Source organism: Somniosus microcephalus, chromosome 9 (genome assembly GCF_052327205.1).
Source record: "Somniosus microcephalus isolate GS21.2 chromosome 9, FLI_Smic_1.0, whole genome shotgun sequence".
NCBI lineage: Eukaryota > Metazoa > Chordata > Chondrichthyes > Squaliformes > Somniosidae > Somniosus > Somniosus microcephalus.
In genome coordinates, this window is record NC_140995.1 from 247,919,499 (window position 1) to 247,933,657 (window position 14,159).

At 54.8% G+C, this 14,159-nt stretch overlaps 1 protein-coding gene across 2 annotated transcripts in view; it reads left to right on the forward strand.

Moving 5' to 3' along the window:
- Window positions 1–14,159, forward strand: part of klhdc3 (kelch domain containing 3) — a 124,842-nt gene that overhangs the window by 16,394 nt on the left and 94,289 nt on the right. Inside the window, exon 1 of one of the 2 annotated variants that reach the window (XM_085998122.1) lies at window positions 4,131–4,290. The exons of the other annotated variant lie outside the window; for it this stretch is intronic. The gene's annotated coding sequence lies outside the window, so the exon portion shown is untranslated. Of the gene's footprint in view, window positions 1–4,130; window positions 4,291–14,159 lie in introns of those variants that run through there. 2 annotated transcript variants of the gene reach the window in all.

The window sequence follows — 14,159 nt, forward strand, 5'->3', positions numbered from 1 at the left end:
TGTGGTCACCCAGTCCTGAGCAGGGGCCAGTAGAGTTTGTACTGTGGTCGTCAGTCCCGAGCAGGGGCCAGTAGAGTTTGTACTGTGGTCACCCAGTCCCGAGCAGGAGCCAGTAGAGTTTGTACTGTGGTCACCCAGTCCCGAGCAGGAGCCAGTAGAGTTTGTACTGTGGTCATCAGTCCCGAGCAGGGGCCAGTAGAGTTTGCACTGTGGTCACCCAGCCCCGAGCAGGAGCCAGTAGAGTTTGTACTGTGGTCACCCAGTCCCGAGCAGGAGCCAGTAGAGTTTGTACTGTGGTCACCCAGCCCCGAGCAGGGGCCAGTAGAGTTTGTACTGTGGTCACCCAGCCCCGAGCAGGAGCCAGTAGAGTTTGTACTGTGGTCGTCAGTCCCGAGCAGGGGCCAGTAGAGTTTGTACTGTGGTCACCCAGTCCTGAGCAGGAGCCAGTAGAGTTTGTACTGTGGTCACCCAGTCCCGAGCAGGGGCCAGTAGAGTTTGTACTGTGGTCACCCAGTCCCGAGCAGGGGCCAGTAGAGTTTGTACTGTGGTCACCCAGTCCCGAGCAGGGGCCAGTAGAGTTTGTACTGTGGTCGTCAGTCCCGAGCAGGAGCCAGTAGAGTTTGTACTGTGGTCGTCAGTCCCGAGCAGGGGCCAGTAGAGTTTGTACTGTGGTCACCCAGTCCCGAGCAGGAGCCAGTAGAGTTTGTACTGTGGTCACCCAGTCCCGAGCAGGAGCCAGTAGAGTTTGTACTGTGGTCACCCAGTCCCGAGCAGGAGCCAGTAGAGTTTGTACTGTGGTCACCCAGTCCCGAGCAGGAGCCAGTAGAGTTTGTACTGTGGTCACCCAGTCCTGAGCAGGGGCCAGTAGAGTTTGTACTGTGGTCACCCAGTCCCGAGCAGGAGCCAGTAGAGTTTGTACTGTGGTCGTCAGTCCCGAGCAGGGGCCAGTAGAGTTTGTACTGTGGTCACCCAGTCCCGAGCAGGAGCCAGTAGAGTTTGTACTGTGGTCACCCAGTCCCGAGCAGGAGCCAGTAGAGTTTGTACTGTGGTCACCCAGTCCCGAGCAGGGGCCAGTAGAGTTTGTACTGTGGTCACCCAGTCCTGAGCAGGGGCCAGTAAATGATGGATTGAATCTTCAATACACGTGACAAGACAGTTCCACTTTGAGCCCTTCAGTTATGCACAGCCGGAAACAAACATGAGATGTGTGGCTCAGGCAGTTAACTTTGTGTTCATCTGGCATTTCAGAGCCCAGCGCTGCTCTATTAACCTCCCCTGGATTGGCTCAGTGGAGAGTCGGTGCTCCGAGTGTGTGCAGTGTTTTATCAGACGCTCTGATCTGGTCAGGTATTTTGTTTGTATCTGATGGTGACGTGGAGCTGTCCGTGGTTGATGTACCTCCAGCGTTCAAGTCTTTATTGACATGACTAGTTAGGCAAGAGTATTCTGTAGAACAGCAAACAAACCTCTGGTGCTGCGTTGATACACTGCTCAATGAGAAAGTGGGAGTTAACCTGCATTTATAGCACGGTCACATCTTCAGGACTTCTCAAATCGATTCACAGCCAACTTTTAAAGTGCAGTCATTGTTGATGTTATGCAGTCAGATTTTTTATATTATCAGCCATGGCGCAGTGGTAGCACACTCACCCCTGGGTGTGAAGGTCGTGGGTTCAAGTCCCACTCCAGAGACTCGAGCACATAGTCCAGGCTGATAGTGCGGCTCTCCCTCTACTGCACTGGACTGTCGGAGGGTCAGTACTGAGGGAGAACTGCACTGTCGGAGGGTCAGTACTGAGGGAGAGCCGCACTGTCGGAGGGGCAGTACTGAGGGAGAGCCGCACTGTCGGAGGGGCAGTACTGAGGGAGAGCCGCACTGTCGGAGTGGCAGTACTGAGGAAGAGCCGCACTGTCGGAGGGGCAGTACTGAGGGAGAGCCGTACTGTCGGAGGGGCAGTACTGAGGGAGAGCCGCACTGTCGGAGGGGCAGTACTGAGGGAGAGCCGCACTGTCGGAGGGGCAGTACTGAGGGAGAGCCGTACTGTCGGAGGGGCGGTACTGAGGGAGAACCGCACTGTCGGAGGGGTGGTACTGAGGGAGAACCGCACTGTCGGAAGGGCAGTACTGAGGGAGAGCCGTACTGAGGGAGAACCGCACTGTCGGAGGGGCAGTACTGAGGGAGAACCGTACTGTCGGAGGGGCAGTACTGAGGGAGTGCCGCACTGTTGGTGGTGCCGTCTTTCAGATGAGACGTTAAACCGAGGCCCCGTCTGCTTTCTCGGGTGGATGTAAAAGATCCCCAGGCACTATTTTGAAGAAGAACAGGGGAAGTTAACCCCGGTGTCTTGGGGCCAATATTTATCCCTTAATCAACATCACTAAAACAGATTATCTGGTCATTATTATATTGCCGTTTGTGGGAGCTTGCTGTGCGCTAATTGGTTGCTGCGTTTCCTACATTACAACCGTGACTACACTTCAAAAAGTACTTCGCTGGCTGGAAAGCGCTTTGGGACGCCCGGTGGTCATGGAAGGTGCTATAGAAATGCACGTCTTTCTTTTCTGTTAGTTTGTGCTTCATTAATTATAGACTAACGTATATTAACGTGTGTGGGACTGCACACAATGTACACACCACTCTTCAATACATGCCAATACTCCACAGTTGCTTAACCTGGCCACAGGCCCATTTGTCAATAGAATTAATGTGTAGCTGATCATAGTTATACTGTGTCCTGTCAAGTGACGGGTGTGTCATGCACCGCATTGTATAACCGAATCGTGCTGCATCATGATTAATTTCTCCACACTGTGAGGGGAGACGGAGAGCATTTTTCAACAGGGAATAAGAGTTTTCCCTCCTCTTCCCCACCCCCCCACCAGAAGAATGAGAGGTGATCTCATTGAAGCATTCAAGATTCTGAGAGCGATTGACAGGGTCGATGCTGAGAGGCTGTTTTCCCCCTGGCTGGAGAGTCTAGAACTAGGGGGCACAGTCTCTGGAGAAGGGGTCGGCCATTAAGACTGAGATGAGGAGGAATTTCTTCACTGAGGGCGGTGAATCTTTGGAATTCTCTGCCCCAGAGGGCTGCGGAGGCTCAGTCGTTGAGTATATTCAAGGCTGAGATCGATAAACTGTTAGGCACTGAGGGAATCTAGGGACATGGGGATCGGGCGGGAAAGTGGAGGTGAGATTGAAGCTCAGCCATGGTCATCTTGGATGGCGGAGCAGGCTCGAGGGGCCGAATGGCCGACGACTCCTATTTATGTTCTTGCTAAAACAGATCATGTGGTCATTATCTCTTGCTAGTCGTGGGAGCTTGCTGTGCGCATATTGGCTGCCGCGTCTCCTACATTTCAATAGTGACTGCACCTCAAAAGTACTACATTGGTACATTGGGATGTGTTGACAGGTGCTGTAAACCTGCAAGTCCTTCCTTTGACTGGTTTAAGATCTAGAAACAAGGAGCAGGAGTAGGCCATTCGGCCCTTCGAGTCTGCTCCGCCATTCAACGAGATCATGGCTGATCATCCAAACCCTAGCACCCAGTCCCTACACCGACAGCCATCCCACCCAAGCCCTATCCCCGTAACCCCACATATTTAATCCCCCCTAACACTAAGGGCCAATTTTTATCATGGCCAATCAACCTAACCCGCACATCTTTGGAAGTGATCCAATGGGTCGCTGTGTGCCCAGTTTAAGAGCTCTCGGTCGTGGTGCTGGTTTCATGTCAGTTGAAGCTCCTTTGACACGAAGCGTACATTTTGACGGGACTTGGAGCACTGCCCCTTGGAACTTGACTGCACCTTCCCAAATCTACCGGTGTTCTTTGCAATCTGTTATAACTAAATCAAAATTTCCAGTTCCTTTTGAATGATTTGCAAATGCACTCGTCGCTTGCAACAGAAGAGTTCAAAGATAAAAATAAAAGGGTGTGTGCCGACCTTTGACACTGAATATTCGGTGTGAGCTTTGAATGGACAGTGCAGGCTACGTTTAAAAAAACGTTGTTGATAAATGTCAGTTGATAACCTCTGTTACTCGGTTCTCTATTGGACAGAACAAGTAGTGCATGCTGGAAATAGCATAGCTTGTATGGAATACAAGGAACCGAGGGGCTATTTTCAGTCTTGGGGAGAGTAGTGCCAAGTGTTGGGAGCGACTGACTATATCTAAAGGTGCTGTACAGCGTAGGGTGAGTACTGGGGATTCATTGCCCACCAGCGCTTCCATACACAAGGAGGAAAAGGTTTCCGAAATTCTAACTTGCAGCATCAGCCCATAGGGTAAGTAACTAGCTGTGGTTTTACAAAATCTCTCTTCACTGGGAGCAGTGACGGCAACTTTCTCTGGCTGGTCGTAGAGGTGGTGGCGGGGGGGGAGTCAGGACTGGTTGGGAGCTGTTTGGGTGATAATTGGCTAACGTCAACTTCTATCCGCTGTAGGAATACTATTGTTTTGTGATAACTGGTTAAACCTCTAACTGTCCCTGCTCAGCAGACTGCCCCGGTTTCATGTCAGGGTCCAGTCAAAGGTGAACCATAAAGTTCTGAGAAAATGAAACGTGATTTCTTTTCAGTAAGAAAATTGTTTGCAGCCTGACGATAGACCCTTCAGCGATTGTCGGAGGGGCAGTGCTTGGGGCGCGCCGCACTGTCGGAGGGGCAGTACTGAGGGAGCGCTGCACTGTCGGAGGGGCAGTACTGAGGGAGCGCTGCACTGTCGGAGGGGCAGTACTGAGGGAGTGCTGCACTGTCGGAGGGGCAGTACTGAGGGAGTGCTGCACTGTCGGAGGGGCAGTACTGAGGGAGTGCTGCACTGTCGGAGGGGCAGTACTGAGGGAGTGCTGCACTGTCGGAGGGGCAGTACTGAGGGAGTGCTGCACTGTCGGAGGGGCAGTACTGAGGGAGTGCTGCACTGTCGGAGGGGCAGTACTGAGGGAGTGCTGCACTGTCGGAGGGGCAGTACTGAGGGAGTGCTGCACTGTCGGAGGGGCAGTACTGAGGGAGTGCTGCACTGTCGGAGGGGCAGTACTGAGGGAGTGCTGCACTGTTGGAGGGGCAGTACTAAGCGGGTGCTGCACTATCATAGGGGCTGTACTGAGGGAGCGCCGTACTGTCGGAGGGGCAGTGCTGAGGGAGCGCTGCACTGTCGGAGGGGCAGTGCTGAGGGAGCGCTGCACTGTCGGAGGGGCAGTACTGAGGGAGCGCTGCACTGTCGGAGGGGCAGTACTGAGGGAGCGCTGCACTGTCGGAGGGGCAGTGCTGAGGGAGCGCTGCACTGTCGGAGGGGCAGTACTGAGGGAAGCCCCCCTCAAGTGAAAGTAAAAAATCCCGCGGCACTATTCAATGAAGAGCAGAGGGGAACTCCCCGGTGTCCTGGCAGTCAGTGCTGCTTCAGCGAATGCCACCAGCGTCCGATTAACCATCATTCCCCTCATTTGCTGTTTGTGGGACCTTGTGAGAACATTAGCCACCCTGTTTTATCCTCATCTGTGATCTTGCTTCAAAAACTCATTCATTGGCTGCGGAGTCGCTCGGTACAGTCTGCGGGAGTGACCAGCACCTGTGTGCGCCCTGTTCTCAGAGTATGGTATTTCGGGCTGGGGTTGTTTGAAACAGAGAGCAAGAGGGGAGATTTGATTGAGGTGTATAAAATTGAGGGGCCTAGATAGAGTGGATAGGAAGGACCTATTTCCCTTAGCAGAGGGGTCAGTTACCAGGGGCATAGATTTAAACTAATTGGTGGAAGGATTAGAGGGGAGTTGAGGACTTTTTTCACCCAGAGGGTGGTGGGGGTCTGGAACTCACTGCCTGAAAGGGTGGGAGAGGCAGAAACCCTCATCACATTTAAAAAGTACTTGGATATGCACCTGAAGTGTTGTAACCTACAGGGCTATGGACCAAGAGCTGGAAAGTGGGATTAGGCTGGGTCGCTCTGTCGGCCGGCACAGGCACGATGGGCCAAATGGCCTCCTCCTGTGCCGTAAATTCTATGATTCTCTGAAGAGTAAAGTATAAAGCTGTGCCATGCATGAGGGCAGTCTGATTGCCTGGGAGCTATCGGTGCAGGTCTGGTGTGCTTCAGTGTCGAATGGGTCAACTGCTGAATTGCACCCAATGATACCAGTTTAAGGGCCACACTTTAAATCCATTTATTATCTCAAGATGTTTAAACCGCAATGCCAGCAAGCACACAGCTGCCTGGTCATCCTCCCGCGCTTGCCTTTAATGTGGGTAATGAGGTGTGACTATTTGTTTATCGAAGCAGGGATCTCCCTTGTGGATGCTGCTAGCCCTCGCCTGTGATTGGGTTAATGAGCACTTTAGTTCCCTCCCGGCAGCTCTTGGCACTACAGAGGTGAGGGCCGCACGTCACATGATTATTGTTCCTCAACTCGCCCCCAACTCTGCTGCCCGTGTCCTAACCTTCACCGAGTCCCGTTCACCCATCACTCCTGTGCTCACTGACTCCCGGTCATTGGCTTCCGGTCCGGAAACGCTCGATTTTAAAATGGTCATCCTTGTTTTCAAACCCCTCCGTGGCCTTGCCCAATGTTTCCTTTACGCTGCACGACCACGCGCTGCTCCGGAGAACCCACAAAGCCGGCTCACCAGCTTTTAAATGCAAAAACTGCGCATGCGTTGACTTCTTGAATGTTCCACACAGCCCAAAAAAAATGACATTGTCCTCGCCCCTCCCTATCTCTAACATCCTGCAGCCCTACAACCTTCCAGGATCTCTGCGCTCCTCCAATTCTGGTCTCTTAAGCATCCCCGATTTCCATCACTCCACCATTGGTGGCCGTGCCTTCAGTTGCCGAGGCCCTAAGCTCTGGAATTCCCTCCCTAAACCTCTCCGCCTCTCTACCTCTCTCTCCTCCTTTAAGACGCTCCTTAAAACCGACCTCTTTGACCAAGCTTTTGGTCACCTGCCCTAATATCTTGTGGCTCGGTGTCAAATTTTGTTTGATAATCGCTCCTGTGAAGCGCCTTGGGACGCTTTAATACGTTACGTGCACTCCCATTATTACATGCTTAGCGCTATGGAGCTCTGGCACCGTGACCTCTATCCACCCCTCTTCCCCCTTTTCTCTTGCCTCCTGCCAATTCTCCAATTGAAGCCCCTTGCAGACTGGAGACCAACAAATCCCATAGCTTGGGCTCCACGTGTTCCCGAGAACCCATTGCAGCTTGTAGAGCCCAGGCGGATCTGGATTTCCGATGCCTGTCTGCGTGTGAAGGTCAGGTCCTGGACTGTGGACCGTGGGCGTATCTGCTGTCAACTGAACTCCTTCAGTGGAAAAGTGCCTTTGTACTGCACATGTGCTAAAAATGTCTGATCCAGTGGCAGAGGCCCAAAAAAGTTGCTGTCAAGCTGCCATGGGCAGCTCCGTGTCCACTGCACTTTGTATCTGTCCCCGTGTGTGTGCCCGTCCTCCTGGTGACTGCAGTTTCAGGGGAACGAGACGCTGGTCTCAATGAAAGAAAAATACCGCACATGCTGGCAATCTGAAAATAAAAACGGGAAAAGCTGGAAATGCTCAGTGGCACGGCAGCATGTGTGGAAAAACTGACTGCTCTTTCCCCTGGAAGCAACTATTTTGTTTGATGAAAGGTTACACATGTTGCCAGAGGTGCATGTGTTTAATACCTGCTTTTGAATTTTATATAAATGTTTGTAGGGGTGTGATATGCCTATCAATTCGTCCAATAAAAAGCGACGAGTTAGGAACGTAACTAAAGGTTTTTATTGACTAAATAACAGAGCCCACCCTCGTGGGTGATCGGGTCCAACAAGGAGGAATACCAGCCAGTCGACTACCTTTATACCTGGGCAGGTAGGTGGAGCCATGGGCGGAGCCGGAGGTGGTCAGCCCAGGTATAACAGCGCGACAAGAGGCGACCTCGTATAGTGATACAACAGTGAGAACAGTGATAACAATACAACAGTGATAACTATAGAGTAACGATAGTGAACGATAAAAGTGGTTTACCACATTCACCCCTTGTTTAGATTTGAGTCCGGCGGGGTGAAGTGTACTACCAGTTCTGGTATGTCAGTCTGTCCGGAGGCCTCGTAAGCCTCTCCGATCGTCGCAGCGGCGGTGCTGCATTATCCGGTGTTAATGCTGGTGTCTGCGTGGTCGGCGAAGGCTCGTGGGGTTCCGGCATGCCGTCTACCTGGGCTGGAATTGGGGGGGTGGTGGGGGGGGGGGTAAAGGTGGTGTCTCCGGAGTGCCCGAGGGTGCGAGGTCTCGTAAGGAGACAGTGTCCTCCCGCCCGTCTGGGTAAGCCACGTAGGCGTACTGGGGGTTGGCGTGCAGGAGGTTCACCCTCTCGACCAGGGGGTCCGTTTTATGGGCCCTCACGTGCTTTCGCAGCAAGACGGGCCCCGGAGAGGTCAGCCAGGTTGGTAGAGTGGTTCCCGTAGTCGACTTCCTGGGGAAAACAAACATTCGTTCATGGGGGGGTGGCGTTAACGGCAGTGCAAAGTAGTGACCGGATGGAGTGCAGCGCTGTCGGGAGGACTTCCTGCCAGCGGGAGGTTGGGAGGCCCTTAGACTTTAAGGCTAAGAGGACGGCCTTCCATACCGTCGCGTTCTCTCTTTCCACCTGGCCGTTCCCTCGGGGGTTGTAGCTGGTGGTCCTACTTGCTGCAATACCTCTCGCTAGTAGGAACTGACGGAGTTCCTCGCTCATGAAGGAGGAGCCCCGGTCACTATGTATATAGTTCGGGAACCCGAACAAGGCGAAGAGGTCATTCAGGCACTTGATGACCGTGGTACTGGTCATGTCTGGGCAGGGGAAGGGAAACGGGAGTACTCATCAACGATGTTGAGGAAGTACACATTGCGGTCAGATGACAGTAGAGGCCCCTTAAAGTCGATGCTCAGGCGCTCGAAGGGGCGGGTGGCCTTGATCAGGCTTGCTCTGTCCGGCCTATAGAAGTGCGGTTTGCACTCGGCGCAGGTCTGGCAGTTCCTGGTCATGGTCCTGACCTCCTCGATGGAGTAGGTCAGGTTGCGGGCCTTAATGAAATGGTAAAGTCTGGTGACCCCGGGGTGGCAGAGGTCGTTGTGGAGGGTCTGAAGTCTATCAATATGCGCGCTGGCGCATGTAATTCGTGAAAGAGCATCAGGGGGTTCGTTCAGCTTACCTGGCCGGTACAAGATATCATAATCGTAGGTGGATAGCTCGATTCTCCACCTCAAGATCTTGTCATTCTTGATTTTGCCCCTCAGCTTGTTATTTAAACATGAAAGCAACCGAACGTTGGCCGGTGAGGAGGGTAAATCGTTTGCCTGCCAGGTAATGCCTCCAGCGCCGTACCGCCTCCACAATTGCCTGGGCTTCCTTCTCGACCGACGAGTGTCGGATCTCGGGGCCCTGTAGGGTCCTTGAGAAGAAGGCCACCGGCCTCCCCTCCTGGTTAAGGGTAGCGGCTAGGGCGAAGTCGGATGCATCGCTCTCCACTTGGAAGGGGATGGACTCATCCACTGCGTGCATTGTGGCCTTGGCTATGTCTCCCTTGATGAGGGAGAAGGCCGCGCATGCTTCCTCCGTGAGGGGGAAGGATGTGGACTTCATGAGGGGTCTGGCTTTGTCCGCATAATTGGGCACCCATTGGGCATAGTAGGCGAAGAGCCCCAGGGTTCTCTTAAGTGCCTTAGGGCAGTGGGGGAGGGGTAGCTCCATGAGGGGGCGCATTCTTTCGGGGTCGGGGCCGATGAGTCCGTTCTCTACTACACAGCCAAGGATGGCAAGGCGCGAGGTGTTTAAACACACATTTCTCCTTATTGCAAGGTGAGGTTGGGCCGTACGGAGGAATTTCTCCAGATTCACGTCATGGTCCTGCCGGTCGCGGCCGCAGATGGTGACGTTATCTAGGTAGGGGAATGTGGCCTGCAGTCCGTTCTGGTCAACCATCCGGTCCATCTCCCTTTGGAAGACCGAGACCCCGTTGGTGACACCGAAGGGGACCCTAAGGAAGTGGTATAGGCGCCCATTCGCCTCGAAGGCGGTGTACTGGCGGTCCTCGGGGTGGATAGGGAGTTGGTGGTAGGCCGACTTAAGGTCGATGGTCGAGAATACGCGGTATTGTGCAATCTGATTGACCATGTCAGATATGCGGGGAAGTGGGTATGCGTCCAGCTGGGTGTATCTGTTTATGGTCTGGCTGTAGTCGATGACCAGGCGATTTTTATCGCCGGTCTTAACGACCACGACCTGGGCACGCCAGGGGCTGTTGCTCCCCTCGATAATGCCCTCTTTCAGGAGGCGCCGCACCTCAGAGCTAATGAAGGCTCTGTCCCCAGCGCTGTACCGCCTGCTCTTGGTAGCGACGGGTTTGCAGTCGGGGGTGAGGTTAGCGAACAGGGAAGGTGGCGGCACCTTGAGGGTGGATAGGCTGCAGGTGTTACGCGGTGGGCGGTTTAACATTCGCTGGTTGTCGACGGTGAGTGGGGGGAGGGGTCCACCGTATGCTAGGGTTACACTTTGGAGGTGGGATTGGAAGTCCAGCCCTAGTAGGACGGCAGCGCAGAGCTGGGGGAGGACGAGGAGTTTAAAATTTTTATACTCCGTACCCTTAACCGACAAGGTCACAACACAGTAGCCGCTAATGTCCGTGGCGTGGGACCTCGATGCCATCGAGATTCGGTTGCGCGTTGGCAGGACAGGGAGGGAGTAGTGGCTCACCGTGTCCGGGTGGATGAAGCTCTCCGTGCTTCCGCTGTCGAACAGGCAGGTCGTGGCGTGGCCGTTTACTTTGATGTCCATCATCGACTTGGACAGGTGGTGTGGGCGGGCTTGATCCAGAGTGACGGAGGCTAGTGTGTAGGTAAGCGAGTCGTTGTCGTCTGCGGGCGAGGCGGTCGTCGGGTCCGGGGGCCCGGTGGCAGTCGGGCGTGGTGGGTAAAATGGCGTCTCCCACGAGGTAGGACAAAATGGCGGAGAAGATGGCTGCCCCCATAACTCACATGAGGCACTATTGGGGTCGGTTGCCTTGATCAAAGATGGCCGCCCCCATGACTCACGTGTGGGGATGCTGGCCTCAGTTGCCTTGAAAGAAGATGGCCGCCCCCACAGTTCGCATGAGGCACTGCTGGCCTCTGAAGATCCGCTCCTGCAGGCCTTAGAGAAGTGGCCTTTCTTTCTGCAGGTTGAGCAGGTAGAGTTCCTGGCTGGGCAGCGCGACCTCGGGTGCTTCTCCTGGCCGCAAAAGAAGCAGCCGGCGGCCCGATCGCGGGTGCCCGATGTCGGAGCCGGTACCGGGGGTGGCGGTCCCGGTCGGGTCCGGGACGCCAACGCTGAGGTAGGTCCCGGGGGCGGCGCTGCGAAGGGTATTGCGGTAGGGGTCGGGCCCGAGTCCCAGGGTCGCGAGCAGTACCTGGAAAACGCCTCCTGGTCCTGATGGGCCACCTCTAGGGAGAGAGCGAGGGCTTCAGCTTTGTCCAGGTCGAGGTCTTTAGCTTCAAGCAGTCTTTGCCATGAGTAGTCGGACCGTAGGCCTTTCACAAAGGCATCGCGGATATTATCTTCCGTATTTTCAACAGCCGTCACCGCTTTAAAGTCACAGTTCCTGCCGAGTGCTCTTAGCGCCCGTAAAAATTCAGCTACAGACTCTCCTGGCTGTTGCGGGCGGGATCTCAGGAGGTGCCTGGTGCACATGTAATTTACCGGGCTCCGGTACTGCTGTTTCAGTAGGTTGATAGCAGCCTCGTATGTAGTCGTGTCCTGGATGAGTGCGTATACTCTCGGGCTCGCTTGGGCGTTCAGAACTCTTAGTTTGGATCTCTGAGGGACGCCGGATTCTTCCAGGTAGGATTCGAAGCAGTCCAGCCAGTGTTTGAAGTTGAGGGCTGAGTTTGCTGCCTGTGGGTTTAGATCCAGGTACGGTGGTTTGAGGGCTTGCAGCCAAGCCGGCTGGTGTAGCCTGGTGTCTGAAAGCTGCTGTGGCTGTGCTTCTGGGAGGGCTTCTGGCTGGCCAGTAGTAGACATCTTTAAAATTTAGTCAATAAAATTGATATACCTATCAATTCGTCCAATAAAAAGCGACAAGTTAGGAACGTAACTAAAGGTTTTTATTGACTAAATAACAGAGCCCACCCTCGTGGGTGATCGGGTCCAACAAGGAGGAATACCAGCCAGTCGACTACCTTTATACCTGGGCAGGTAGGTGGAGCCATGGGCGGAGTCGGAGGTGGTCAGCCCAGGTATAACAGCGCGACAAGAGGCGACCTCGTATAGTGATACAACAGTGATAACTATAGAGTAACGATAGTGAACGATAAAAGTGGTTTACCACAGGGTGTTGCCCACTTTTTCTCACTTTATTCATTTTACGCTCACGGTTCCACGAGCCGGTCTTTGCAATGCTGTTGGTTAAGGGATAAATATTGGCCAGGAAACAAGTAGTACATCCCTGCTCTTTGAATAGTGCTGCGGGACCTTTAATATCCCCCTGAATTGGAGTAGACAGATTTGGCCTCCGTTTAATGTTTCATCTGAGGGACCGCCCCTCCGACAGTGCGGCGCTCCCTCAGTGCTGCCCCTCCGACAGTGCGGCGCTCCCTCAGTACTGCCCCTCCGACAGTGCGGCGCTCCCTCAGTACTGCCTCTCCGACAGTGCGGCGCTCCCTCAGTACCGCCCCTCCGACAGTGTGGCGCTCCCTCAGTACCGCCCCTCCGACAGTGCGGCGCTCCCTCAGTACCGCCCCTCCGACAGTGCGGCGCTCCCTCAGTACTGCCCCTCCGACAGTGCGGCGCTCCCTCAGTACCGCCCCTCCGACAGTGCGGCGCTCCCTCAGTACTGCCCCTCCGACAGTGCGGCGCTCCCTCAGTACCGCCCCTCCGACAGTGCGGCGCTTCCTCAGTACTGCCCCTCCGACAGTGCGGCGCTCCCTCAGTACCGCCCCTCCGACAGTGCGGCGCTCCCTCAACCTGCCCCTCCGACAGTGCGGCGCTCCCTCAGTACCGCCCCTCCGACAGTGCGGCGCTCCCTCAGTACTGCCCCTCCGACAGTGCGGCGCTCCCTCAGTACTGCCCCTCCGACAGTGCGGCGCTCCCTCAGTACCGCCCCTCCGACAGTGCGGCGCTCCCTCAACCTGCCCCTCCGACAGTGCGGCGCTCCCTCAGTACCGCCCCTCCGACAGTGCGGCGCTCCCTCAGTACTGCCCCTCCGACAGTGCGGCGCTCCCTCAGTACTGCCCCTCCGACAGTGTGGCGCTCCCTCAGTACCGCCCCTCCGACAGTGCGGCGCTCCCTCAGTACTGCCCCTCCGACAGTGCGGCGCTCCCTCAGTACTGCCCCTCCGACAGTGCGGCGCTCCCTCAGTACCGCCCCTCCGACAGTGCGGCGCTCCCTCAACCTGCCCCTCCGACAGTGCGGCGCTCCCTCAGTACCGCCCCTCCGACAGTGCGGCGCTCCCTCAGTACTGACCCTCCGACAGTGCGGCGCTCCCTCAGTACTGCCCCTCCGACAGTGCGGCGCTCCCTCAGTACCGCCCCTCCGACAGTGCGGCGCTCCCTCAGTACCGCCCCTCCGACAGTGCGGCGCTCCCTCAGTACCGCCCCTCCGACAGTGCGGCGCTCCCTCAGTACCGCCCCTCCGACAGTGCGGCGCTCCCTCAACCTGCCCTGCCACCTTCAATGATTTGTGCACATATACCCCCAGGTCTCGCTGTTAATGCACCTGTTTTAGGATTATACCCGGTACGGCACTGGTGTGTCAGCCTGGATTCTTGTGCTCAAGTCTCTGGAGTGGGACAAGAAATTGATGAAGGGAAAATAGAATATGAGTAAACTAGCGAGAGACATAAAAACAGACTGTAAAAGCTTCTATAAGTATGTAAAAAGGAAAAGATTAGTGAGGTAAATGTGGGTCCCTTACAGGCTGAGACAGGAGAAGTTATAATGGGGAATAAGGAAATGGCAGAGAAATTAAACAAATACTTTGTGTCTGTCTTCACGGAAGAAGACGCAAAAACACTTCCCGGATATAGTGGAGAACCAAGGGTCTAGCGAGAATGAGGAACTGAAAGATATTAGTATTAGTAAAAAAAATAGTACTGGAGAAATTAATGGGACTGAAAGCTGATAAATCCCCAGGACCTGATGGCCTACATCCTAGGGTTTTGAAAGAGGTGGTTATAG